Source organism: Ceratotherium simum, chromosome 9, assembly GCF_057802395.1.
Source record: "Ceratotherium simum simum isolate JZ-2026a chromosome 9, ASM5780239v1, whole genome shotgun sequence".
NCBI classification, from domain to species: domain Eukaryota; kingdom Metazoa; phylum Chordata; class Mammalia; order Perissodactyla; family Rhinocerotidae; genus Ceratotherium; species Ceratotherium simum.
The window spans coordinates 34,887,950-34,915,315 of record NC_141908.1 but is presented as its reverse complement, the minus strand read 5'-3'; the positions used below and the strand labels follow the sequence as shown (position 1 = coordinate 34,915,315).

General features: G+C 35.9%; 2 long non-coding RNA genes across 3 annotated transcripts in view; one reads left to right on the top strand and one right to left on the bottom strand.

Moving 5' to 3' along the window:
* Positions 1-13,080: 13,080 nt before the first annotated feature.
* LOC147916265 (uncharacterized) overlaps positions 13,081-27,366 on the bottom strand; it is a 65,418-nt gene continuing 51,132 nt past the window's right edge. For both annotated transcript variants that reach the window (XR_015553198.1, XR_015553199.1), the window contains one exon: positions 13,081-13,647. This is a non-coding gene — a long non-coding RNA (uncharacterized LOC147916265). The remainder of the gene's footprint in view (positions 13,648-27,366) is intronic.
* Positions 16,817-25,082, top strand: LOC147916266 (uncharacterized). Its single transcript, XR_015553101.1, has 4 exons — positions 16,817-16,918; positions 21,908-22,045; positions 23,165-23,275; positions 24,723-25,082. It is a non-coding gene; the product is annotated as an uncharacterized LOC147916266 (long non-coding RNA).

Here is a 27,366-nt window from a genome sequence, read left to right as displayed (position 1 = left end):
CGTGTTCGCCAAACACAGCCTCTGATTCATCATACCTGTTCCTGTTTCAGATGACTTCATCTCTGGCAAAAAGTGAAAGAAAGTGATCAGCACTTGGAAATACATGAATCGAAAAATGAAAGTGAGTCAAAAGAGGACAACAACACATGAAATTACAAGGTAGCTTTTCTCCAGTTAGATAAGCCTTACATTTTCAAGATAGTTGTGGATTCATAGGGTTTCCTAAAAGAGAGGTATTTAATTATTTTTCTCTCACTTTTCTCTTTGCATACTTAAATTGTAAAGCAATACACGATCTTTTTAGAAGAAATCCATATACAGGTATTGTATAATTGTATCCACAGAGCTAGAAAAGAAAATGTTAAAATTTCCTCCGAGGAGCAAGAAAAGGAGTAAGGATAGTCATGGAAGTATTTTATTATTTTACTTTTTACTCTTCTGTACTGACAAAATATTTTATAGCAGGTATGTATTGCACTTTTAATTTTTAAAGAAATTTATTGGTAGCCTTTATTCAAAAAAATAGATGACCTTCACCTCTATCATGAAGATAGATATGAATATTAACTTTTTTTCCACAAAAATGTGATCATTCTGTTCTGAAACGATTTTTTTCATTTAAAATACTCCAATCATTTTTCTATGCCCACGTACATATGAGTATGTCCCACAATTCTTAATAGCTGCAAAATATGTCAGGATATAACTGTACAATAACTTATTTGACTATTACATTTTGAAACATATCAGTTGTTTTCCGTTTTCTACTACAACAAATACTTCAGTGAATTTCATTGTACAAAAATCCGCCATTTTTGTGTGTGTATTTGTAAGATAAATTCCTAGAAGTAGAGTTGCTGAGTCAAAGGGCATGTAACAGTTTGTTAAATAACCTGAACTCAACGAAGATAAACAAAAGAACATCATCTTGTCTCAATGCTAGTCTTCCTTCCCTGCCCTTCAAGCAGACTGCATAACTTTCGAGTCACTTTTGCTTTCAGATATTACAAAATCCAAGCTAATCTAAAAAGAAAACTTCGTGCTCACATCCAGTTTAAATCTCCCCTTCTCCCAGCTCAGACCTGACCCTGTTTCAAGATTCTCCAGTAAGGAAGGGAAACAGCGACAGTTCTTTCAATATTTCTCCCTCCCGCCTGAAGCTTCTCTTGAAGCTTTCTTTACTTGGCTTGAGTTAAGGGAAGGGAGGAAAATCTATCTCAGGCTCTTTTCCTGATAACTCTTGCCATTTGGGTGACAAACTAAAGATTATAGAATCAGTTTGGGTCTACACTTTTCACAATTCTTTCATAGATTACCTAGAACCTCTCTTTGGAATAAAAGGAAATTCTCACTTATTGTTATTAGTTTTAGGACATTAACCCAGATAAGGAAATGCCCTATGTAATATCCTATTATATACATTTTTAATTTGGACAGATATTAGTAAATAATACTCCAAAATAAACAAATTTTCACTCCAAGAATATATCAAAGATAACATTTCTCCTCACCCAAATTCGAATCTTTGCCATTCTGACAGGTGGAACATGTAGCATCTATCTTTTGTTGATTCGCATTTCTATATCAATGATCTATATTTATTTTTCTATGAGCTCTCAGCACATATCCTTTTCTATTTTCTATTGAGTTTTCTTTTCCTTGTTTGTTTTTATATCTTATATATATTAAGAAAATTAGTCTTTATACATCTTAAATATATATCTGAAATAGACATAGATATAGATAGATGATTCATAGATAGATAGATAGATAGGTAGATAGGTAGATAGATGATAGATAGAGATGGAAATCTATTTTGCCGGTGTTTAGTGTGAACTTTTACTTTGTTATGGTGTTGTTGGTTTTGTATATATGTTTTTAATATTATAATAATCAAACATCATTCTTTTATTCTACGGTTTCTGGGAATTGGATCATTGCTTAACAGGCCTTCTTCATATAAATTTCCTACTGCTTCTGAATCAGTTTTGATGATTTTCACTTTTTGCAGAAAATCACTTATTTCTTTCTGATTTCCCATTATATTTCCATAACGTTCTATGACATAGTCTAATAATTATTTTACTTTTCTCTTTGCCTATTATTTTTCCCATTTATATTTTGATTTTTAATTTTGTGTATTTGTTGTTCCTTGTTCCTTTTGCTTGTTTAGGCTAGCTAGTTGGTTTCCCATATAACTAACTTGTGATTTATTTATCCATTATAGTTCTGTTTTCCAAATCATTACTTTATACTCTCAGGTTCAGTTCTTTAATTTGATTTTCTTGGGTTTATTTTGTTCATCTTTTCCTATCTTCTTGGGCTAGGAAATCTTGAATTCTTAATATATTTATTTTTGTTTTATACTGTAATTGTTTAAATTATAAATATTCTTCCTAGTACCACTTTAGCCCATATGGGGATATGGCTAAATATTTCTAGATATTCTAAAATTTTATTTTAAATTTCCTCTTCCATAGAGTTATGTAAGAATGAAGTCGAGGATCACCACGTTGCCTGAGTATAAACTACCATTTAATTGTATCCTATTTGAATGTCACTCTCTTTAGCACAACTTGGGACCAATGTGCGTGGTGCCACCAGCACTGCATAACGGTGGCCTGAGATGTTTGTTTTTATTTTAGGTTCTTAGGTGTGAAAGTTCTAGTTTTTGCTGTCAATTCATAGTTTAACTGCATTATGGTCAGAGAATGTAGTCTCTAGAGTTTCTGATTTTTAATATATTAAGGGTTCCTCAGGCATTACAATATAATGGTAAATTTTTGTAAAAAGTTATGATATAGAGTCAGTATATAACTATAAGAATATCCATATTAATCGTGCCACTCTGAATTTATAAAATTACTTCTCTTTTCATCTGCTTGATCTGTCATGGGTTGAAAGATGTGACCTAAAATCTTTCACTAAATTGAATTGCCAACCATTATTACTATACAGTATGTTATTTGGTACACAGTTTTGTGATAGCTATATATTTATTGTGGATTTTACCCTCCATCATTGAACTGAAAACTGCATTTGCCTCTCTAACATTATTCAATCCCTCCCCCATATATAGAATCTATATAATTTAAGTTGACTTGAGTCACCATCCACCTTCATGGATGTTACCTGATTAATCTAAATCAGTTATTCTCAAAATTTATGGCCTCAGGTCCCCTTTAAACTCTTAAAATTAAATTATCAAGGAGTCCAAAAATCTTTTATGTGGGTTATATCTATCAATGTTTACTATATTAGAAACTGAGAAAAATTTTAAATATTTATTTATTAATTCATTTAAAAAATAACAGTATAATAAACCTATTATATCTTACCACAACTATCATCTTTTTATGGAAAATAACGATATTTACCAAACTAAAACAAATGTGGTGAGAAGAGAGGCATTGTTTTTCACTTTTGCAAATCTCTTTAACATCTTAATAGAAGATAGTTAGAATCTAATATTTGCTTTTGCGTTCAATTTGTTATATATTGTTTGTTTATATGAAGAAAATCCAGACATACCCAGATACATAGTTGGAAAAGGGAAGAATATTTCAATGTTTTTTTCAGATAATTATAGATACTCTTTTTTGATACTGCACTACATCAACAACTGGTTAAGTATCTTAAATGTTAGTTGCAATATAGAATCTGAAACCATGTAAAAAAACATTTTGTTATATTAAAACTTATTGGTCTATTTTGTAGCGTGAATGGATCTTTTACCAAGCATGATTTTGTAACCTCATACTTTGGTCATTTGGAAAATATTGGTTCCCTAAGTTATGTGAATCTTCTAAATGCTGACATATTTCATTATATAATATCAAAAAAAATCACATTTGGTAATATCACCGTCAATATAACCAGAAAAGTCTTTTCATATTGGGAAGCTGTTGAGCTCATGGTGGCAGACACAAGTTTCCCAAATGTCAAATTTTTGCCTGAAAGCTTGAATTTTATCTTTGGCAAAAAATACTATCAGTGGTTTTCTTCAAGTGACAAATACACTTCATTTGTTTTCAAGAAAATGCCTGTCAAACACCCAAGTCCGAATAACAATAGTTTGTCTGTCAGTGGTTCCTTGAAATAAAATGGTATTACCTGAAAAACAGCAGCTAGCTCAGTTGCAACCTAATCTCAAATGCTTTCCTAGAGACAACCAGAAGCACTCATTGTACTTCAAGTACCTGAGAAATAGCCACACAAAGTGGGGTTCATCCAAGGGAACTTCACAGAAAAACAAGGCCAGAGACCCCATGGCACCCACTAGTCCACTGAAGTTTTTGGTTACATATGTTAAAAACAAGACAACACGCCCAAAATGGAGTCACTTATGCTAAGCCTCACATCATCAAACCAAGATTTAACTTAATTACAGTTTGGCTCTCCCAGAAATGGAATCTTAAACCAGTCAATCAGGAATCTACTGATCAGCATTTGCTGGATAATTTGCTTGATAGATCCCTGTCATCCCCTAAAGGAAAGTAACCTTGCAATAACCAATCTGATTTTGTGTCTAATATTACTAACTTTCTTGTTCCTGCTCCCTTCTGCCTACAGAAGTCTTTCACTTCATACAGCTCCTCAGAGCTCCTTTCTGTCTGCTAGATTGGATGCTGCCCCATTCATAAATCATTGAATAAAGCCAAGATCTTAAAAATTTACTCAGTTGAATTTTGTTTTTTAACACGTAAGACAAATAGTCCCTTCATTTTCAAGCCAGTTTGACTTTGTCTCTAAAGCACTAAAGATACAACAGTGAAAAAAAAAACAAACAAAAATCTCTGTTCTCATGGAAATTAATCTGAGAATCTGTCTCTTGTTACAGGTAATTTATCTCATTTACATTCATTTTTTTAAAACAGATGTGCTTTGTTTTTATTCCTGATATTTTATTTATATTTTCTGATTTTAGTACTTTCTTATTTTCTATTTTTTACAAAGTTGTCTCTGAGGTCTTTTAATTTTTTTTAAGAAAAGTTTAAATAGGGCCAACCTCGTGGCATAGTGGTTAAGTTCACACACTCCACTTCAGTGGCCCAGGGTTCACAGGTTCAGATCCCAGGTGCGGATCTATGCACCGCTCATCAAACCATGCTGTGGCGGCATCCCATGTACAAAATGGAGAAAGATTGGCACAGGTGTTAGCTCAGGGACAATCTTCCTCAAGAAAAAAGAAGAAGATTGGCAAGAGAGTTAGCTCAGGGCTGATCTTCTTCACCAAAAAAGAAAACAAAAAAAACAAAAAACTTGTGCTCTTAAAAAAAAAAAGTTTAAATAATATACTTAAACTATTTTTCTTGAAGTATCCACTTTAGAATGTATTTTCTGACTCCCTGCTGAAAAAGTGCACTCACATTTCCTTCTACCTCACACTTGTTCTCCCCATATCCCACTATTTTGCTTTCTAGATGATCATTTTTACATTGTCTCCATTTATAACACTTAGATGTTGCCCTATAACCATAATTCCCATAATTGTTGGGGTCCCTAGTTCTAATAAACATATTAATAATATTCATGGCCAGTCTTCTAATTCCAGCTTCCCAGTTCTGAGATCCTTATTGTGAATTGCTTCTTTAATCCCTGATTTTCATCAGGTAATTTTTTTTCAAGGACTAATTTGTGCTATATTCTTTTTGCATATTTGACAATATCTGTTTTTGATGCTTATCTTTGACAGAATAAAAAATCATTGAGTCATACTTTTTCCTCCTAGATATCTGATGTTGCTCCATGATACTCTATCGTTGAAAGTCGCTGTGTCTGATGTAGCCTAAATGTGTTCATTTTTTTCTTCTGCCCTAAGAACAGCTTCTAGATCCTTGAAACTCAGTAACTTCTCTAGGATATAGCTTGATGTTGGTCCTTGATGATGGTTCTGCCATCTTTCCTTAGCATATACTGTGCCCTTCCATCTGCAGATTCTTTTATTTCAAGATAGATTTCTTCTATTCTGTCTTTGAGTGCTGTTTATCTGATTCATTTATTCTGTTCTCTTCAAGAACACTGACGGTAGGTTATTGGGTAACAATAAGAATTTTTCCTGTTGTCTGGGAATTAGGACTAACACCCCAAGCTGAGAATAAAAGACGTTGCACATCCCACATTCCAAGTTCTACTAACCAGCAGGGGTTGGTACAAGGCATCTCCCTGGGCAGCTTTTTGAGAGGACTGTTCAGCAGGACCAGCTCTACTACCAGTACCTGGTCAGCCTAAGAGCCAGACTAGGGAGAGAAGACATTACCTTTAGGAGAGTCTGGTGTTCAGGAAGAAAAGCTATTTCCACTCCCTCTCCTCCCCATGGGTCAGGGAAGAGAGTTACTTTGCCTGCCAGAAGCCTTTAAGTCACCTTGAGTGGGATGGAGCTGTACTTCTAGGACATCCAGGAGGGTGCATATGTCTAATAAGATATTAATTGCAATCCAAGTTCTTGAGTTCTCATCCAGGTATAGCCCGCCATATACATGGCACATATATAAAATGGCTTGATTCTATTCCATTATTTTTTTCCAGGTTTTTTTTTTAATTACATTCTAGGGTGTTTGTTGTTAATATCTACCTAGTATCTAAACTTCCTTCTTAACTTTAGAGAAGACCCCATTGTGTGAGACCTGGTGGGAAGCAAGCTCTCACCCACCCACTATAGCATCCAAGGGGAAGCAGATGGTTCAGCTCCCCACCCCTGCAGCCAGGGCACGAGCATGTGGCCCAGGCTCAGCCAGCTGGCTCTCTGCCCAGGACTTTGAATCTGGAGAAAGTAATGTAAAGAAAAGAGAATGGCTAGAATCATTTGCGGTGGCTTCAGCCATCAGCATGGAGTCCAATGCTGATCTCAAGTAAGGCTGACTTTTTTATGATTAAAAAAACTAGAGTCAATTTATATTAATTGCAATCAAGACCCTGACTGCTCCACACACAATTAGAAATGCCAACATTTTTTATTTTTAATATATAGTTATCAGATTAACTAAATAGTATGTATCAAATTAAGATCAAAACACAATTAGCAATAAAGCTGTAAAACATCTCATATACCTTGCTTTTTTCTCTAATACCCTCCTCTTTTCTTGGCATCCTCAAAAGAAAATAAACATATTTTTGGGGCCAGCCTCATGACCTAGTGGTTAAGTTCAGCGTGCTCCACTATGGCAGCTCAGGTTCAGTTCCCCGGGCACGGACCTACATCACTTGTCAACAGCCATGCTGTGGCAGCGACCCACATACAAAATAGAGGAAGATTGGCACAGATGTTAGTTCAAGGCTAATCTTCCTCAAGCAAAAAAAAAAAAAAAAGAGGAAGATTGGCAACAGATGTTAGCTCAGGGTGAATCTTCCTCAAGCAAAAAGAGGAAGATTGGCAACAGATGTTAGCTTAGGGTGAATCTACCTGAGAAAAAAATATATATTTTTTTTTGTTCTTATAACTAATAGACGTATGGTAGAAAACCAAAATAACATAAATCCTTCTTCTGAACTATTTAATTAGGTGATGTAAATGAGGCTATGTGTTCCCAAATTACATTTTCCTAGATTTATTTTATGATTATTAACTTGTGGCTTAACACATGAGTGATTTGGTTCCAGAATTCAGTTAGAGAAGCTAGGTGAAACGGCTAGATTGATATATCCTTCATACTGCTAAGACTCATTCTGTCAAATCCTTTCACACATCACTTTCCCCCCAAACATAAGTCTGTGAAATCTACTGCTGTTTTATGTCTTTTTTCAAAGGAAAAAATCTTTACCAGCTCTTCATATTCTCAGTCTCAAAAGTTCTGCCCCATTATTGTGGGGATATTAAAAGCCAAGCTCTTGTTTGAAAATACAGGCTACTTTCAATAAGGCAACTGAACTGCAGAGCAATCGATTCTCTGCCTTCAATGAGATTTAGACACTTTCACTTCAATAAAAGTCTGTTATTAAGCCATCTCCCTTTCTAAAGTATTTCCTGGTGCTTTTTTTTTAATGACTGCGACTCTCATTTTACAAAACCTTCTTGAATCTTGTTACCTTGACAACAAGGTAACATATTATGTACTTCATGAAGACTAAAGACAGCAGAGTTTAATCTAGCCCTTCTCATCATTTTAGAGCACATATATGGAGGAATTGTGGCATAATGGTAAAATAATATTTATTCACAGCTTTAAGAGGAATTAAAATTATTGCTTCATTGAAGTTTTTCAGAAATGTCAAAGTATTTTATTTACAAATACATATACAGTGTTTATATGTGTCAGGCAGTGCTATAAAATTAAAATCTAAATTTTCCTAGCCTTCTGAGTGATATACTCTTATTATCCCCATTTTACAGATGAAACTGAGGCATAGAATGTTTAACTTGCTCAATGTCACAGGACTAGTAAATGTCAGAGGCTGTTTTCAACTCCTGGTAGTTTGGGTCATCAGTTACTGAGTTACTTGATGTTTGCATATGACTGAAGATTATTTGACATTGAACTTGAAATTTGAATCAAATTTAATGTTTGGTGGCAAAAAGTCAAAAATACTGCTTCCACATCACAAAGAGAATTGTCACACCTGAGGCAAGGCAAACACCACCACCCCCCGCCCCCACCTGTGTTATTCAGTCCCAATTGATTTAGTCTTCTTACTTCACTACATGTTAAAGAAAGCCAAAGAGGAGAAGGAAAATAGCTAACATTTCTTGAAAGAACCACGTTCTTGAGACTCTTTATACACATGGTCTCATTTATTACTTATAACAGAAGAGGCATTTTTATCTCTGCTTAACGATTAGGAACTGAGACTCAGAGAGGGTAAGCAACCTAAAACCACTCAGAGGCAGAGCCAGGAAACAAATGTAGCCTGGCTCTTTCTGCCATACATGGCCATGGTTTTTACCAAATTTGGTACCACTGGAAACTCAAAAGCCCAAACTGAAGTGGGAACCCTCACCTGACACATATAATTAGCTCCCTCTAATTAAAACACCATTTCCTCTACTCTTTGATTCAGATTCTATATTAATTATGTCCTCAGTCTGTTGCCACTGAAGGGAAGAAAAGTTCCTCAACTCTCCCTGTGTCCCTGGCTGGGTCTGAAAATTATACCTACAGAGACAGATTAACAGGAGAAAAACATACAAATTTATTTAATATAAGTTTTAGGTGACATAGGAACCTTCATAAGGAAACAAAGACCAGAAGCAACAGTTAAATCTGACTATTTTTATGCTAGGTTTGATGAAGAGTGGGCAGTAGTGGAGGAATATGATGGGTCAAGGAGTATGAGGTAAGTGCAGTAAACTGGGGGAGACTCAGCAAGGCCTGTTTGTTAGGATTCGTCTCGGCATCCCTTTGTCTTCAGAAATAAGGATGCTCCTTTCCTCCAGGTATAGAGAGGGCACCTCTCACAGGAGGGTTTTATGACCTGTTTCAAAGGAGCAGTGTGAGGAGGGGAAGAGGTCAGAGCGACATTCCCGCTTCTGCTGTTTTATCAAACTCCTTCAGCTTAAAGTATTCAATATGCCAAGGTGCCATATTTTGGGGTAGCATGTCCTGAACCCCATCACCATCTCACTCTGGACCAGGCAACAGACTGACATTCTGGAGTCTGTTTGATTTCATAGGTGTTTATTGGGTTTTGTTTGTTTCTAAATTATCTTTATTGTTAATATTATTAACATTACTTCCTCACAATAGATTTCCCAAAATTGAATTTTAGGTTTAAGGAAATAAACTTTATTATGGTCCTTAAATTCATTTACCAAAACAGCTCTACCAAATTGCACCGCCACCACAAATTTATAAATGTAATATATAATCTCAAGAATTTTATTGCATCTTTACAGAACTGGACATTTTACAACTTTAAAAATATTTCACTAATACAGCAGAAAAAAGACATCTTATTATTATTCATTTTATTAATTAATATCCATACTCAGCAACCTCAAACTAGAAAGGAGATACCACAATTTTAGAAAAATACATAAAATAGTGTTTCCTTAGTAAGATAGCAGTTTCTAACAAAAACTTCTCCAAAATTCCTACTAAAATGTCTATAATACAGAGAAAAAGATGAAAACTCATGTTTGATCTCAGGTTTTCTAGAAGCACAATTGGTGGCCCAGCCTGCATTCCTAACCCTCAATCACTGCCTCATTGTCAGCTTTGCCTTTTATTAGTCAAATGGACCTTGAGCAAGTTACCAGCCTCTCTCTGTCTTAGCCGTCACATCTGTACAATGGGAAAAAGAAGAGAAATATTTCTGAGGTTCTTGTGAGAACTGAGTAAGTTTGGACCTGCAGAGCTCTTCCAAGAGTGCTTGGCAAACCAGAAGCTCTAAATACACCTTAGCTAGCATTGGTTTCCATTATCATCATTGTTGTTTATCCAGAGTTTCTGAAAGGGCACAATGTGTGTCACTGCAGATACATACAAGATTAGGGATGATACTCAAAGTTATTGTAGGGGGTACTCAGAGGTGTCATTCAATGGCATGAATCACATGTAATGAGAAAATTATGTCTGCCTTTTTCAATTCTCACTTAATCCTTCTGATTAAAACAAGATTAAAGTTTCAATTTTGGTGCCAAGAATGTCTTTATCATCTCTCCAACAACTGAAAATCTCCTTTATTTCCTAAGAGAGCAGGTGTCAGACTGGTGGGGAATAGTATTCAGCTAGAATTTAATAAATTAATTTGAAGCATATTTGCTTTCATAAATATCTTCTGTTTCCATTGTTTTACTGTTTTCATTGCAATAAAGGTTTTTTTACAAAGTAAATTTAACTTAAAAATGATGGATATATTTAAAGAAAATATTAAGTAAATAACAGGTGATAAGCAGATGTGGCAAAAATCAAGTGTACATGAAAGATTTAGTTTCGAAAAGACTGTAATCCTAATAGTCTAAACCAGAGGTCGGCAAAGTTTTTCTGTAAAGAGCCTGGTAGTTAATATTTCAGGCTTTGCAGAACATACAGTCTCGGTAGCAATGACTCAACTTGCTATAGATAAGATATAAATGAATGAACGTGGCTGTGATCCAATAGATCTTTTATCTATAAAAATGGATGGCGGCTGGGTTTGGCCCATAGGCCATAGTTTGCCCTGCTCAAAAGTATGAGAGATATTAGGATCCTGAAACAAACATTTGATTATAGCCAAAGTACTATTTCCAAGATTTCACTACTGAAACAGGAAAATAATAAAGTAGTTCATTAGAGGTTGGGAGATTTTTTAAATAGTGATTCTCTATTCATTTCTTAAAAGATATGGCAAGAATTTCAGACTAAAAAACAGCTTCAGAACCATAAGAGGAAAGAGGATGGATAAACAGCACCCAAATATCCTTTCCTAATTCATATAAAAAATATATGTATAATAACTATGTGAGGTGATAGACGTGATAATTAACTAGATGGGGAGAATCCTTGCACAGTGTATACATATATCAAATCATCACCATCTACACTTTAAATATCTTACACTTTTGTCAATTATACCTCAATAAAGCTGAAAAAAAAAACCACAGTGTAGTTATTGGTGTCCAAAACGTGCATACTCAAGTCACCCAGCTAAATCATTTTTCTTGTAATATGAATGCACATGTATATGTGTATTTTTTAAGAAGACCAGGGATAGCTTTGTCTTTAACGATAAAAGGTAACCTAACTATGGTCTCATAGCCTTTTAATTTTGTGGCAAGTTCACCTTCACTATAAACGATGTAATTAGATTCATTTATAGGACTTTAAAATAAAATAAATAAAAAATACATGTATAGCACTTAACAGGCACCAGGGATGGTTCTGGCAGTTTATACAACTTAAATCCTAAAAATCCTTTCAGGTTGGTAGTATTATATCCCCATTTACGTATAAGGCAAGTGAGGCATACGAAATACCTCATAAGAGGCAAAGCTGGTATTTGAATGCAACCAGTGGGCTCAGAGCCCATGTCCTTACCCTGCTGCTGCTGCCACTCAACTTAGGACATAGCGGTTGGTTGTGTTTTTCTGAAACCTTTAGCTCAGCTTAAAATCTGCTAAGTACAGCAGGAATTTTCTTGCTGATGCAATTGAGAAAAGCTCAAGGACTTGAACAAGGAGGAACACTCCTTGAGCAGGAATGAGAGCAATTTCAGGTAAGAGGTTACGAAAACTTTGTGAGCTTGAAGTAACTAGTTTCATGGTAAGTTTTGACATCTATAGCCTCAGACAGCTAAGGCCAGGGAGGACCCGGCGAGCTGTTTGCAGTGGCTACACAAAGGCGGAAACATGATGGAGGCTTCATTTTAAGTGCTTGTTAGGCAGGAAGGACATCCTATTGCAGATAAATTAAAGGTTGATTTAAAAACTTAAAATAAGGGGCCGGACTGGTGGTGTGGCAGTTGAGTTCATGCGCTCCACTTCAGTAGCCCCGGTTCCTGGTTTCAGATCCGGGGCATGGGCTTATGTGCTGCTTAGCAAGCCATGCTGTGGGGGCGTCCCGTATAAAGTGGAGGAGGATGGGCATGGATGTTGGCCGAAGGCCAATCTTCCTCAGCAAAAGAGAGGAAGATTGGCAACAGATGTTGGCTCAGGGCTAATCTTCCTCAAAAAAAAAAAAAACTTAAAATAATACTTCCAAGTTCAGATGCCTATTACTTTTTAAATCTGGCTACAAGTTGATCTTAATGTTATTTATCAACACGAGTGGTAGTTCATCTTCATAAATCTTGTTGTTTTGTAGTCGTGTTTTTGTAGAAACAATTTAAGAATGCGTGAAAGTTATTTCTCATGCCTCACATACATGTCCCATTTGAGCATAAGCGAGAGGGATGATGATAGCTAGTAGTGATCACGGAAATCAAAAATGAAAGATATAGCCTAAAGCAATCGGCGTGAAGAAAGGCATGCCTTACACACCTCCGCCACTCCAACTATGGCAAACATTACATGGGATGAAAACAATGGAATTACAAAAACAGCTTTCAAGGCTATTATTACAAATTATTCTGAAAATCAAAAATATATTTTCATTTGGGAATGAAAACTTCAATGTTTTTTGAAATTTAGAATAAAGAAAATGATATCACTAAGCAACAAATCTGGGTTTGTTTGTTATTTTATAATTTTATTTATTTATTTTTCCCCCAAAGCCCCAGTAGATAGCTGTATGTCATAGTTGCACATCCTTCTAGTTGCTGTATGTGGGACGCGGCCTCAGCACGGCCGGAGAAGCGATGCGTTGGTGCGAGCCCGGGGTTCTGAACCCGGGCCACCAGTAACAGAGCACGCGCACTTAACTGCTAAGCCACGGGGTGGGCCCCAAATTTGGGTTTAATGAAGTTTTCTTGTTGGCTTGTTTGTTTCAGTTTGATTTCAGCAATCATGTGAACAGTGAAGAAAACAGAGGCGATTTGGGGATATTAATCCATCACCCTTTGATTTCTGTCCAATTGTTCCTAAAGTAGCTGTCAGAGTGGCATCTGGACATGTTCTGCTGGCCCCATGAAGGACAGCAACAGTCTTGGTCCTCTACACCCTTCACTCTCTGCTCTCTGACTCCCCTTTTTAAGTATTACTCTTCATCCCCTGCAGTGTTCTCTCTTTCTCTCCTTCTCCCCACTCTCAGAACCTCCGTCTTTCCACAAGAATGAATGTAGTTGTACCTGGGACGTCTACAAGAGAGCAAAAAGAAGAGAAATTAGGAATTGCTACCCTATCACCAAATCTTTCACCCCCTTCTCACCTATTCACAAAGTTGACTGTGTAACTGGAGCTAATCTGTGTTATCCTCTTAACAAACAGAACTTTAGAGAACAAGGAAAAATTACCAATGAGTATTAAGGATAAACACAGTCTTTAAAATTAACACTTTTTATAACCATCTTTTTCCAAAAATGATTTAAGGAGGTCTTCAGAGCCATATTCAAATTAACATTATTTAATTAAAATAAATAAGTGGCATTTTAGGACAAAGGATAAATATAAGTCAGGAAAAAAAAGATAAAACTGGAGTGAGTTCATACATAAACACATCCCATGAGGTTCCATCTTTTTGTAGCTGGGCCACAAATTCAGAGTTATGGGAGTTAATTCAAAGAGAAAGGCACAATGTCTTACATTATTCACGGTAAGCATAAAAAGAAATTATAACAGCTTCTCAGAAGAAGCCCAGGTATTTCTAGAGACCATGGATAGAAGACAACATTCTCAACATTGTTACAGGAAGCACAGTAAAACTTTCAGAATACACATCTCATACTATTCCCCAAATCAAAAGTCAAAGCAAGCTATTCTACAAAGAAGTTCAGAAGTGGATGTTGAACAAACTATGGAGATTCAAGTGGAGAAATATACCAAAAAAATGTAGACATTACTTGGAGATACTGATTAGAAACATTCTGACTGTCTTTATAAACTCTTCTTATACCATCAGAAATCAGCTATACCTAGCCCCAGAGGACCTATGTGTTAGCCATGCCTCTAACAGAAAAGACAGATCCTAAATCCATGATCCTTGACCAATCCCCTACTGTCCCTGCAGGTCTCCAAGGCATATCATCTGCACCGAGAACATTCTTTGGGAAATAATGTTTTCATTGTTCTTAGGGGCTTAGGCCCCAGACCCCTATGTGCTCTCCTATCCACTGAACCAGGCTGGCCACCTGAACCACACAAAAAGAGTGTACTTGCTTTCTAAATCAATTTCTCCTAATATATCAATATTTTATCCCTTAACAGATCTGAAAGCAGAATGTCACTAATGTTTAATCTGTATCATTCATTATACCTTTAAACTAGCCTTTAAAATGAATCACTGCTAGGGGCAGGCCTCGTGGCATAGCAGTTAAGTTCGCGCGCTCCTCTGCAGCGGCCCGGGGTTCACAGGTTCCGACCCCAGGCGGGGACTGGCGCACCGCTTGTCAAGCCACGCTGTGGTGGCACCCCATATAAAGTAGAGGAAGATGGGCATGGATGTTAGCCCAGGGCAAATCTTCCTCAGCAAAAAGAGGAGGATTGGCAACAGATGTTAGCTCAGGGTTGATCTTCCTCACTAAATAAATAAATAAATAAATAAATAAATAAATAAATAAATAAAATGAATCACTGCTTTGAACAAGAACAGAGCCAGTTAAGACAGCATCACAGTTTGTTTTGCTAAAGAACAAATCCCAACTAAGAAGAGGATCCTAGTGCTGGAGCCACAATGAGGTAACTCAGGTTGAGGAGTCAGCTTCATTATAACCTCCTGGAATTCTGCTACTTGTTATGATAGTGACAAAAATTCCCTTTCAGTATAATACATCTTAACCAAGTACTTACCCCAAGGAGTTTGTACATTAATAACATTTTATTTGGCTATTTAACTACTACTTGAAGACAAATAATGCTCACTCGCTCGCTCACTCGCTCGCTCTGTCTCTCGCTTGTTCGCTCGTTCTCTCACATACAGACAGACACACTGCAAAGAGTATTTTAGGGATGGTGGTGGAGAGTGTGACAGTATTCTCCATGTCAAGATTGCTCTGTCAAAATTTGCAACAAAGCCAGTTCTTATACAAGTGATTTTGACAGGTACTAAAGAATTTGGGTCCAAAAGTAGTGAAAGAATTTCACAATATATATAAGTCAAATCATTATGCTGTACATCTTAAACTTGTACAGGGCTGTATGTCAATTATATCTCAACAAAACTGGGAAAAAATTAGCAAAAGAAAAAAATATGAGAAAGCAGGCAAAAAATCAATACATGATGAGATGATAAGAAGCTGAATGTGAGGAGGGTCCTAGTTCAGGCACTAAAATAGGCCCATTAAATGCATTTCATCAATTTTATCTCAAATTCATTCTACCATTCAACTATAGCATACTCAGGCCAGAATGCTTATGGAGTAAGTGAGAGAACCCCAACATTTTTGTAATTCTGCATATAACTCCAGTCTCTAGGATTTTCTTTCGGGAATCTGTCTCTAGAAAAGAAAAGTTTTTCTCAGCTGCTTTCAGTGTCATGATAGTTTGATTGAACTTAGGTGATTCCTTTTTTCACTTTCTTTAGTTTTGTTAATTAGTGCTGAGTATTAGCAGATTATACAGATGAGCTGACAAATTACCAAAAACATGTTACTAGAGAATTGTTCAAAATTCTCTTGCCACCAGTCAGAAATAATTGGTACCTTTCTTCAAGCTTTCCTAGGAGATGACAAATCAAGAGGAAATGCCTTTATTTCAAAGGAATTTTATGAGCTCTGGATCATAAAGCATGGCAATTTATTTCCCCTCTTTTCTTATAAAGAAAATACAGCCAGAATATTTCTAAAGGAATACCAATCAAAGCTAAGGAGTCTAACATATGTCAAAGTACAAATCCTTTGGCATCTAGAGAATCTGAGGACAGGAAGCTGCTAAGCCTCTGGGGCTGGCTCCTTCACAGAAGTCACACTATCTAAGCAAACCACACTTTTTGGTATAAAGATGCAGATGCACGCACCCCGATGAATGAAACACACAGAATAATCTATCATCATTTAGAAGTAAATGGATAGGCTGCTTCCCTATTGGAATTGCGATAAACAAAGGGAAAAGGTAGACTCATTTAAAAAGCCATTAACATAAAGAAATAACCTACCTGTCTTTATTGTCTAAGATAAAGGCAAAATAAGCTTCCATGAAACTCAGACAAGACTGACCAAAACAGATTTTGTGGGGTTGGCAAAATCTGGGGAATCTGTGTGTTAATAACAATGAAAAAATTTTCAGGGTTGGCAACAACCAAAAATTTACTCCTCCTGAATGGTTTCTAACTATTCCTCCATCCCCAACCTAATATGACCATGCACTTTTGCTGTTTCCTTTTTACGTAGGATATAAAGTGGCATTTTTACTACACTTTGTGCTGTACAGATGTAGCCATGCAAGGTCTGCTTCTGAGGCATCTGTGATCCACCTGTAAGTGAGATTCTCCATCTACTTTATTAGAGTGCATACACTTCTTGGAGAATTAAAACTACCTCTTGATTAGATACGGATATTTGGAAATGAGGCTCCATTCCCATTTTAGATACTAATTCTGTGATTTTGAAAATTAAAATTTCAACTTCCAATGGCTACAAAATACAGTAATTTTAACTTTCAAAATCACAGAATTAGCATATAAAATGGGAATGGAGCCTTATTTCCAAATATCCATATCCAATCAAGAGGTAGCTGTGGCTATTTGGGTATAATTATGTATCTTTTATGTATAGGAAATTATTTAGACTCTCTCATTTTGGAAATTGAAAGTTAGCCACTATCATTTAGATGGCCTCTATTGAGTGGTAATGTTTCGTTTTAAAGACATCCAAAATCTTCTTTACAGAAATGAGCGTATCCGTTTCCTACTCTGCCAAGGGGAACACATCAGATCTTTGTTTTAAATTTCACCAAATTATTTCTGTTTTTTGAAAAAGCTCATGCCTTGCAGTCTGTTTATTGCTTTCTGAAACCATATTTTTTACATCAAAGAGTGAAAGAATTCTTTTCTTCTTTTGGTTTCAATAAATAAGGGGGAAAAGTCCATCTAAGCAGCTTACACATGCAATTTTTTATTACAATGTCTGATCTTGTCCACTTCCAATGAAACTTCAGAAATTTTAGGTTTTCTTAACACATCTTCATATATACATAGGTAATTTCCAAAAATTTGTTAGAATCCATCCAATCTGCACATAGGTGATCCATAAGGAGGCTCTACTAGGGTTTTGGCTGTGGGGGGGGGGGGTAAACCTAACTTTAAAGGAACCCGGTTAATAAGTATCCAAGTTTATAAAACAGATTATTTAAAGAATGGTTGTTCAAAGACTCACTGAAGGATTTCTCCAGAGTTTCTTTCAGTAGCAAAGGCCCTAAGGGTTTTAATGTCATTGAGTCACCCAGTATTTAAAATAATAAAAATAAAAATAAAATACTATGTGCCAACTGTTCTAACCAGCAGGAGGTCAGAAAAGATGAGAAAATCCCAATATTTGCCCTCCAGAAGCTCAAGTTTAATGGTTGAGACAAATCCATAAGCAAATAATAATGTCATAACATTTTACACATTTAGACTCTTACTTTGTCCCAAAAAGAATTTAGGTCGCTGAGTTACAATAAGTGAGATAAGTGCAACATTAGAAGCACAAACAAAGCACAGAACATGATTAATGAACCAACATGATTCAATTTATAGTCAAATACACAAGAGCTTTGATGATGAACAAAAGAGAGGGATTCCTATACAGAACCCACATATTGGAATCTGGCACAATGCCAAATCATGACCACATACACTTACATAGCTAAATTCTACAAATGAGTTAATATCCATCAATAATTGGCAGATAAGTAGGTTATGTTATTTTGCCATTTCTATTCTCAATCTAAAGGGTTGTTGATGTCATAGATGGCCATGCAAATGTCTATTTGAAGCAGCACATCACAACATTATTTTGGGAGAGAGCCCAGAAAAAATGATAAATTTTGCTTGTGTCTTCTTCTCTGTCTCCTCACCTAAAAGTTGGGAATTTAAATCCCTTGGGAAATATTAGACTTCTAAAGGAACAGCAAAATAAAGCATTAGTCTTGTAAAGATTTGCTAGAATCATTATAGTTTGAAAACATTAGCTCCATGATTCAATCTATACGTAAGACTGAAAAAAAAGAGTTATGCATTATGTTCTGTTTATAGTTTCTAGAAAATAATTCCAGGCTGCCTGATACATAATAGGAACTTGTAGTGGACACGTGCTTTTCGTCTGACTGGATTTGCAAGCTCTTTGGGGAAGTATCACTGCTGTCCTTGGTCCTGATAGTTCTAGGAGTAAGCATGTAACTTAGTCCTGGCCACAGTAATTGGATCAGGAATGGCCATGTGATCCAAGTCAGGCCAATCAAGTTCATTGGCAAGACTTTGGCTGGAGCTACAAGGAAAGAGGTGCTAGCTGTAAGGATAATGTATGTCTAGAATGCTGAAAATCCTGATTAAGTCAGTCAATAAATTCATAATAATTTATATTATTATATAATAATAATAAATTTGTATATATAACTTTGAGATGAGTTCTAGCAGCTGCAATTAAAAGAGTCTTGATTAATACAGTGTTCAACAGATTTGAGTTCCCATCCCCTCTCTTTCTTTTCTCCTCATTTCTTTATGTGAGTTATAAGGCTGCCAAAATGGATACATTCGACTATGGACTATATAACTACACACTATTAGACTGTATAATAAACTATTTTGTGTGAGAGAGACAGAAAAATTTTTAAAGGAACAAATGTTATTGCATTGAGTTTTTTTATTACTAATTTTATGTCTGACTTGTCATTTACAGGCAGAAAAATCACCATGCATCTCTAGTTTCTCTCTTAATAAAGACAAAATAAATATCACGAATTAAAAGAAAAACTCATCGTGACACAAGAAGACAGATACACACTTTCATGCTTTATAAGCCTAATTCTGGAAACTCATAGAAAACTTCAGAGAGCATAGACTATATTGTATTACATCAGTATTTGTGTTATATCAGTATTTAATGAAAGCTCTACTCTTTGCTAAAAGATATAATTCCAAGATGTAGCCATTCTTCAACCCCTTTGTGGCTTGAAAAGTAAATATGCCATGTCTCATTCTATTTCTCAGGAAGGCAGAAAAAAAATCTTAATGATGTTTCCTTGCTAAACTTAATAGTGCATTAGCTAGACCATATACAAAATAAGAGAACTAGAGGGAGAAAATAGAAAGTGGTCCTTGTTGACACAGAATATTCCAAAGAGAAAATACAAAACCATTTGCTTTTCTACTGATGTTTCTCTGGTTGACAGACAGTGGATTAAAATTAGGGAGCAGGCTAAGTTATTGAGAAATTGTACCTTCATGTTGTCAATGCTTTATAGGAAGATAAATCAAAGGGAACTTGCCTTCTTTCTGGCCCAGGTAGGATTTTAAGAGTACCATTTAAGAGAAAGCAAATTACTCTCTTTTTCAAACCCTTCTCCTTTCTGTGATGTTCCCCTTGAGATAGCATTGGGTGCTTTTCCAAGAACATGGAATATATATTTGTTTGTATATATGTTAAGTCATTTCGCTTCTTTGGTTTTATACCTCCTCTAGGTGCAGTTACCATTTCTTGCATACTCACCTACATAAAAGGAAAAGAACGCTTTTGCAGACCTAGTATTTGGCATAGGCAATCTAAGCTTTAAATGATGGTATCTGTATTCCCATAAGAGGCAAGACGTGCTTCCAAACACTTTTACACAAGTAAACAGATATATGAGCAATGCCACCTCCTTTTTCAGCTAATTCTTGCCCTCTTTTCAGGGCACTTCCTCGATACATTTTCTTCTGCTTTTTTATTCTAATTGCTACGTTAACCACCAGCATCAGAAAAGACCATGTGCAGCCAATCTGCTGCCCAAGTTAAGGCTCTATTCAATATTTCCGTCTTTCCAAAAACAATGTGCCACTTGTTTGGCTCTGCGTGTAATCTTGTTTTCAATTTCTATCTGCCTTGGGCATCTTCCTCCTGCCACATATCCATGTGAGTCTAACTGCACCACATGCAGTGCCAGATGCTAGAAATGCCATGATACCAAAGCAAGTGACACAAGGACAGCCTGCTCTTCCCCTTATAATTAAATGAGAAAATGCAAGTATATTGTATCCCACTTGGCCCTATCTCAAATGCAGCCCTCAGATGCCACCTCACGTGATTCATATAAGTACAAAGGAAAGTTGTAAATATGCCCCTTAAAAATTTTTTTTCATTGAAGACTGGAGCCCCATGAGATTGGTCACCTTGTGAAGAAAAGCAAGTGTTAGGGAAAAGGACATATCAATATTCAAGGTAACCAGCACTCTGTGGCCTCTGTCCAAAACCATGTCACACACTTGCTTCATGCATTAGCACACCTGTCATTTCCTATTGTGAGCTGCCCAGACACTGGGTTGGCAACAAGCCAGGATTAAACCTGCTGGCAATTATTCACACCATGTCCATCAGCATGTGCTCTGAAAATCCCTCAGACCCCTCAGACTCACCAGCAGCAGCCAACGTTTCCTTTGATAACTGCTACTTCCCAGCAAACCGCATTCAGTACAGACAGCCCATTGGAGGACACTCGCTTACATCTCTGCACTCTCTTACCGCTAACAAGCTTCTCTCTAATAACCACAGAAAACCCAACTATCGCACATTCAAAGAAGGCTGTTTTTAAGAAAACAAATCCAAGTTGTGCAGACAAGGTTTGCAGTATAAATTATAAACATGAGGGCACTGCAGAAAAATTATGGGGATCCTGGATACAAAGTGTAACCGTTTGGCTTAAGAGATTTAAGTAGAACAAGAAATCATGTATTTTACAACTTTACCCAAAATTCAGTCTGTGGTTAAGCTTATGGACTTTATTCTATTGATTTATCTTACCATTCTCCAAAATTATCTTTTCTCCTAGAATTGATGTAAACATCAAATAATCATCATTTAATGCTGCATTATTCTTCAAACATTTAGTGTTTAATGTCTTGGCATTAGATACTAAAAATCATCAGGAGGAATTGTGCAGCTACTAACAATATTCCCAGACACATACATTCTCTGTGAAAGAAAATTTCAAATTTTCAGGTGTGAATTCACGTTTTCAGGCAACTTGTGTAGCATTTAACATCTTGAGTAATAATGTAATGGAATCATAATTAACCAGGCCCACTTCTTCCCATAAATGTATATCTGACTTCTCTGAAAATTTCATATCATCTGCTATGGATTCCCATGGGGTTCTCAGCTTCCTGAGAAAATAACCCAAAAGGAAGAAATTAAAAGAAAGAAGCAATCGTAACTGTCCTGTACCTTGGTGATGTGTGGCATTTTCATTTCTCTTCAGTTCCCATTCCTTGCTTTTATCTTTGGCCTTTAGCACTTACATTGATGACCAGCTGACATGTGGACCTCACAGCCTGTAATTCTCCTTGGCTTCAATGGCTTGGCTTCCTTCCCAAACTAGCCACAACCTTCTCTGAACAGCCTCATCACAGAGCTCTAGTCCTACTAAACTGTAAGTTGCATGAGAGCAGCAGCTACAGCTAGCTCATTTTTTTCCCACAGCATCTAGCACATAATGCACCATGGAGGTTTGAAAATCTTTTTGATTTGAATGCAATATATCCAAGATCTTCACCTCAGTATTCTTTCCTCCCTGATCATAATCCTGCCATCTGTCTTCCTCCCCATCTCCAAACACATCTGCACTTCATTCTTATAAAAACATTTAATAATCAAGTCATGATCTCTCCACTGGCAATATAATCCCTACTCAGTCCTGTTGAGTCACTTCCCTGCCAGCCCCATCAACACCATCAAAAGCCCTACTCTGTGACCTACTGGCAAGCTTATCTCCAAATTAGTTTTCCACATATTCACGCCCTTACAATCTATTTCTAAGCTGATTAGGATATCTAGAGAAAGATGCAGAAGGGGCCTAGCGCAGTCTCATATTGGGGAACTCCAAATAGACTTATTTGCCATGTCTCATCAACTCTTTGCTTACTCTTAGAGATTTCCCAAAAGTTTTCTCTCCTTAAGTCCCCAACTATTTACCCTTCAAGCATGTCAGAATTACTAATGTTCTACTTTAAGTGGCTGATGTCACATGCAAGTTATATAAAATGGATGTTATACATCAATGAAATACATTCCATGCAGTTAAAATGGAAAAGAAGATTTGAATTTCTCAGTGCTTATTAAAGTGATATCCCAATGAAATCTATTTTTGGTAAGGAGAGCTCAATCATGTGGCCAACACTCACTTTTGTATGTGACTTTATTCCCAACAATTAATTCATTTGCGAAATTGAGCAAAGGTGTTATCTTTACTTGAAAAAAAAAAAAGTGCTGACATATACTGTCATCTGTCAAAGTATGAGACCACCATTTGAACTTGGAAACAAAAACCAAAGCTGCAAAGCTTGACTTATTGCTCATCTAGGTAAGGGAGAGCTATTCTGGTTAGGCGAAATCTCATTGAATTAGGCAAACTGCTGATATTACATAGGGTTTTAAGAAAGAGGGATTGGGAAGTGGGGATTGTGTTAGTTACAGAGGCAATAGTGGGTTTACATCAGTCTTAAAAGGTGACTTATGTTGGATAAAGAAACATGCTTGTGTTTGGTTACAGAAACAGGAGTTGGTTGACCTCAGCCTTAGATGCAAGTTCATTGGAGTGAGTCCACTGCTGAATGGCTGACTTTCAAAGCATGAGACTATCCCTGATTGGTGGCTTTCAGAGGTGAGTTCACAGAAGCAAATTGTCATTGATCAATTAGACAGGTTTAAAACCAGTTCTGGTGTTTACTGGTTACCATGTCAGCTTTTTCCTGGGAGTGAGGACGTTTAAAAATTCTCATACCTAAAAAATGTACTAGCCGTAGTAAATTTTGGCGTTGGCAGTAATTTTAATTCCATCTAGCATAACATACCATTTCCCCAGCTAAAATAGAAGACCCAAGTTGGCATAGAGGCTCCATCTGATTTGCCAAAGTCTATCAATTGGTAGTGATAGCCTAGAACGGCATATCGAGAGGATTGTGAAATCTCCTCCAGGCCCAGCAGGTGAGAGTATCATCACTCATTAGCAATGTTTGCTATAGAGAGAAGAATTAAATAGCAGCACCACACCATATCTTTATCTGATTCTGCCCTAGATCCAAAAGCTACTCAGAATCTACAGTTGGCTAGGTTGGAATCCATGAACGGTTATAGCAGAGATTAATTTTAATAAGAATAAATTGAACTGGCTGAGTTCTAAGCAATTGGCATTTAAAAATGACAATGACCTGGATGGAATAAAGGGTATGTGTGTTAAAGCAGTGAGGACAGTATCAAAATTCAATGAAATCTTGGTCAATTGAAACAAAGTGAAAGAATAAATATTTATGTCCAAAGGGGTAAGAAAGAACAAACATTTCTATCCAGGAAGAAGAAAAATTTAATTGGAAAACGTCATTTTTTAATAACAATTATTTCTCTGAAAAAAATTCTGAAATTTTATAACAATGAATAAAATATTTCTTAAATTTAATTCTTTATGATTACTAATTTAATATTAAAAATATATTATTTTATTTAAAAAATTTTAGATATAAGACGTAATTGTCTTCAAAAACAAAGGGGTCTTAGTCCAATAAATAATATCCCTCCCAAAAAACTATTATTGCATACAGGAGTATTCACTTTTCTCTCAGGATTTGACATGTGCATTTTCTGCAATTTTGAAAGCAACTCTCAAGAGCTAAGGCTATAATAATTTCTGAATTGGGTGAAACACAAATTTGAATTGGACACTTGGTTGGAGTATAAGCATATGTCGCATTTTAGTGAGGGAGTCTGGCAAACATCAATATCTCAACTTATTTTTACCATCCTCAACTCAACACTATACAAACAATAATTATCGGGAAGTAGTTTTTACAAATTTGGTTTTATTTTCTATGGTCCTCAAAAAGAAAACAGTTACTCCTTGTAAGAAAAATAAAGGGAAAATGAGGGTTCTAAGGAACTGATGGAATTCATGAATTTAGAGGATTGTATAGGTCTCCAGAAGTATTTCTCATGATTTTCAAAGTTCTGCTCAATTCTAATTTCTCCTCCAATGTCTAGGGTTGAATCATGTTTTAAAATTGTAACTCTCTAGTGTTTTCTGTGTGACAAAATATCTTGATCTCTCTACTCAACAGGATATGAACTAAAGCTGAGCTCTTGATGATCTTTCTAGCACAATGATGATTCTTTATACTCCACATAGTTAATTCAGGGGACATGAACACTTCCTCTAGAGAGTCTTCTACTAGACACAATGAGGGAAAAGTAATGGACAATGAAAAAACTGTATAAAAAAATTATAGGTGAGTAATAACAAAAAAATAGGATTTAATATCAACATACAGTACAAATTGGAAATGTAAAGGTTAAAAAAAGGCAACACCATTCACTAATGATATGACTGAGAAAATTTCTCAACTTCTCTGAAATTTATTCTCCATACTTCTAAAATGGTGACCTCTCTCATTGTATTTTTTTTATTTTCTTTTTATTGCAGCAACATTGGTTTGTAACATTGTATAAATTTCAGGCATACATCATTATATAATGATGTATGTCTCTCATTGTATTTTTTATTATTAAATGTGATGATTCAATTACAGTGCTTATTCAGTACTTGATGCATGAGAAGTATTAATAAATATGAGTAAAGGCATAGTAGAACTGGGTGTGGAAACCAGGGATGGCTTCCTCAAGATGGTGAAATCTGAGCCAGCTCCCAAAGTACAATTTAAAGAGGAAAACAAATTTCATTCCAGGTAAAGACATAAGCAGAGAATTGAAAATGAAAATTTTCAAGAAAAAACATTTAATTATATTCATCTTAGAAATTATATACTATTGTCTAATTCTACATAAGACCATATTAACTTTCGTTTTTAATAACATAGAAACTGAATTGAAAGAGATTTTGAAAGGGCAGCCTGTCTATTACTTTGGCTTCAGACAGGCAGGATCATTTTTAAGCTACTTACTTGTTATTTACTTGAGATGACAGAAAAGAAAAATCATGGCAATTTTCAAAATATAAAACCCTTTATTCGTTGGCCAAGCCTATCTTTAACATTAAGGCGAATATAACATCTTCCTGAAGTAGCTGCCAACTGGATGTACTCTACAAGGGCACCAGTCCTTTTGAAAACCTCTTTCCTTTCCCTGAGTTGTCAGTTATCATTAATGTTCCTGACAGTCTGCTTCATCCAGGGCACTTGCAGAGGTGGAAGGTGTTACTCTCAAGTGTCTGACTTATGGATAGAGGACAATATTCTACATGAAAATTTCAATCACGCAAATGCCTAAAGAAAGATCTCCTGCCACAAATAGCTTCTATTTGTCCACCTTGGTAGACAAAGAAACCAAGTGTTTATTAGAGTGCATATGTTGTGAGAAGGAACAGAGTCATTTGTGGAAAAAAAATTGTCAATAAATTTTTTTAAATTACCTTCAATAAAGTGAATTAATAAGACCTCCATATACTTAGTAGTCTATTAAACTAACTTTTGTTTTCAAAAGGATTGATATATAAAAGATGAATGTGGAAATTCTATTTACAGCAAAAATGGAATACCTTTCATAGACCAACACTCCCACCACAAGTAACTAGAAAAGCTGTATAAAATACTTTTTAAAATATGTCTGCAGGCATTGGAGAGCTTTGGTAGCAGCCAGGTATTGAGAGACCAAGATCTTAGAAAAAAGAGAAATTCTTTGTAGTGAGCCCCATATTCTGCACATAGCTTTCCCCCTTGAGGCATTTGCTGAGTCTTAAGCAAGAGGGAGAGGCTGAAGGCAGAGGCTAAATAATTTTGCAGAAAGCAAGTTTTAATAGGCAAAGAAACTAACGGAACTTTTCCCATAGAGCTAAGAAGAAAAAACTGCACTTTGGGGCTTGTAAGGCAGCCAGAGGAGCCAAAGGAGCTGTGATCATCGACCCGAGGAAAGCATAGAGAAGTAATCCCAAACTCACATAAGTTTTCCCCTCATAGCATTTGCCAGTTCTTAAACTGCACACAGAAAAGTAGCTAAGAAGCTGAGCAAAAACCTACGGGAAACCTCAGTAGAGTTTTCCACAGTCTCACAGTGCTACTGAAACAAAAATTGGAGTTCAGGATCTGCCAAGTTGAACAGCCCTGGTAAATACCCTAGGCTGTCTCTTGGGAACTTTTGAGTTTTATCTTCTGAGATGCAGCAAACCTGAGATCTAGACTTAAAAAGTCAAAAACAAAGCCTAGAGTCACCTCAATCCCTGATTAGATTAAAGAGTCTGCCCCTACTCTAGCTACATGATAGAAGATAGGGTGAATCATGTCTGCAGGAAGACGACCCCATCCAAGCCTCTCCGTTTTTTAATACATAATGTCATTATTCAATTAAAAAAATATTTTGCATATTTTGCAATATTATGAACTATATTATGCAATACTATGCAAGAAACAGGACCAAGTGAAAAGCAGACAATAGAAACAGACTCACAGATGACCCAGTTATTGTACACAAACTTTAAATTATGTATAAATGATGTTTAAGAAAATAGATAAGATGGAGAATTTCGCCTGAGAATTAAAATATATAAAAATAATCAATTATAAATTGTAGAACTGAAAAGTAAAATAATTGACATTAAAATGCAATCATTGTTTCAACAACAAATTGGGTACAGATAGACAATTCATTAACAAAAAGTTAGGCTATTACAAAATATCCAGACTTGAGAACAGGAATAAAAATGATACAAAAAGAGTATAAGAGACAGACATGGAGAAAAAGTCTAACATTCAT